A 2,501-nucleotide genomic window follows, 5' to 3' on the forward strand; every position below is an offset into this window, starting at 1 on the left:
TTGCTATTTCCATTAAATCTCGTTAATCAGAAAAACGGTAATTTACACTTGCAGCGGAACAAAATTCCGTTCCGCCCAGCGTCTGGCTCGAACCCACGACCCTGGGATTAAGTGTCTGACGCTCTACCGACTGAGCTAGCCGGCTACCTCGGTGAATACCTGCAGGGTAGCACGTCACACAGTACTCGTTTGGGTTGGGTGGCCCCATACAGAATCTCTCCATGATGCCTAATGTTTTCCTAACGTCACACTCGTCACGTACTTCACTTTTATGTCATAATCCTTTCTGAGAGGTAAAGAAATTGCATGACAACATGCAGAGCTAGTGGCGTCAAAATTAACGCACATACTTTATGTGACTCAAAAGCCGAACGAGTTACTTTCCGACGTTGTTTTAGATGTGCAAGTGATAGTCAAAACTCGCTGTGTCGGCACTCTGCCGACCATTTCGCTAGTTAACACCGGTCTTGTTGTGTGTGTTTCAAGCTCAAGAGCATCTCCAAGCAAAAAATGGTCAACAGCAACATTCAGACGGTTTCGTACTGCTCAATTGCTACATTAAAACGTTATGTTTCTTTTTCAGAACTGGAAAAACACAAGCGTGACAGCATTCGAACCTGTAACCTTCAGATCCGAAGTCCGACGCCTTATCCATTAGGCCACACGGTCACTGACGACCAACATTTACATGTATACGACTCATCTCGAAACGCTCACACCCCTGAGGATTTGTGTTTTCGTTCTACACAGCCGCTGCCCCTTGCTCTTTCCCACCCATTCGTTACATTCAACCTCTGACGTGACCGACCAAATATAGACTGAGAAACAAGACCACACACTTTGTGCATTCGGAATCGAAGGCAGGGCGACCCTCGCCGCATTTGCTACGATTGCCATTTGCTACTTCTGCAAAGGCGGCGGCGGCGGCGGCGACGACGACGACGAATATCGCGAGAGGCTCTGAGATATGTGAGAAATACATCTATAAAATGTAATTCAGACTGCCTCGTCCCACCTTATGCTGTACCGCTTTGGCAAATGCTTTATCTGCGCCATTCGCCTTAATCGCATCTGAGAGTGATTCTTAAAAAAACGCCTGTCGCTAATTGTTCGTCATCACAGGTACTGTTTGCTATACGGCCACGACGCGCAACTGATTTCCAAAATTCATATTTCTCCTGTAAGGATGGAACTTACGACCCCTGGTTTATTAGACCAATGCTCTACCACTGAGCTAAAGAGGCGCGGCCTAGCGGTACTCTTGGGTACTTCGTCCTTACGGTCGTCTGCATCATCAGACTTTAGCTGACAACACTTCATATTACCGGCTAATATTTGCAGCTATGGCGACAAATTACTGCTTGGCTACACATCTGACACGTAACCGATGTGCTCTCCAAACAACAACACTTGCATTTCAGAACATGTCTTTCACACATGTCTACAAAATCACCTTCACCTTCAAATACAGCTTCCTTGCGACTGACAGAGACGTAGGCAAAGTTTAAAGTTGCTATTTCCATTAAATCTCGTTAATCAGAAAAACGGTAATTTACACTTGCAGCGGAACAAAATTCCGTTCCGCCCAGCGTCTGGCTCGAACCCACGACCCTGGGATTAAGTGTCTGACGCTCTACCGACTGAGCTAGCCGGCTACCTCGGTGAATACCTGCCGGGTAGCACGTCACACAGTACTCGTTTGGGTTGGGTGGTCCCATACAGAATCTCTCCATGATGCCTAATGTTTTCCTAACGTCACACTCGTCACGTACTTCACTTTTATGTCATAATCATTTCTGAGAGGTAAAGAAATTGCATGACAACATGCAGAGCTAGTGGCGTCAAAATTAACGCACATACTTTATGTGACTCAAAAGCCGAACGAGTTACTTTCCGACGTTGTTTTAGATGTGCAAGTGATAGTCAAAACTCGCTGTGTCGGCACTCTGCTGACAATTTCGCTAGTTAACACCGGTCTTGTTGTGTGTGTTTCAAGCTCAAGAGCATCTCCAAGCAAAAAATGGTCAACAGCAACATTCAGACGGTTTCGTACTGCTCAATTGCTACATTAAAACGTTATGTTTCTTTTTCAGAACTGGAAAAACACAAGCGTGACAGCATTCGAACCTGTAATCTTCAGATCCGAAGTCCGACGCCTTATCCATTAGACCACACGGTCACTGACGACCAACATTTACATGTATACGACTCATCTCGAAACGCTCACACCCCTGAGGATTTGTGTTTTCGTTCTACACAGCCGCTGCCCCTTGCTCTTTCCCACCCATTCGTTACATTCAACCTCTGACGAGACCGAACAAATATAGACTGTGAAACAAGACCACACACTTTGTGCATTCGGAATCGAAGGCAGGGCGTCCCTCGCCGCATTTGCTACGATTGCCATTTGCTACTTCTGCAGAAGCGGCGGCGGCGGCGACGACGACGACGACGACGACGACGACGACGAATATCGCGAGAGGCTCTGAGATATGTGAGAA

General features: G+C 46.7%; 1 non-coding gene across 1 annotated transcript; it reads right to left on the reverse strand.

The window, feature by feature from the left end:
• Positions 1-1,172: 1,172 nt before the first annotated feature.
• Positions 1,173-1,244, reverse strand: Trnai-aau (transfer RNA isoleucine (anticodon AAU)). Its single transcript has one exon. It is a non-coding gene; the product is annotated as a tRNA-Ile (tRNA).
• Between the last annotated feature and the right edge of the window lie 1,257 nt (positions 1,245-2,501).

The sequence above is a fragment of the Schistocerca gregaria genome, unplaced genomic scaffold (assembly GCF_023897955.1).
Source record: "Schistocerca gregaria isolate iqSchGreg1 unplaced genomic scaffold, iqSchGreg1.2 ptg000038l, whole genome shotgun sequence".
NCBI lineage: Eukaryota > Metazoa > Arthropoda > Insecta > Orthoptera > Acrididae > Schistocerca > Schistocerca gregaria.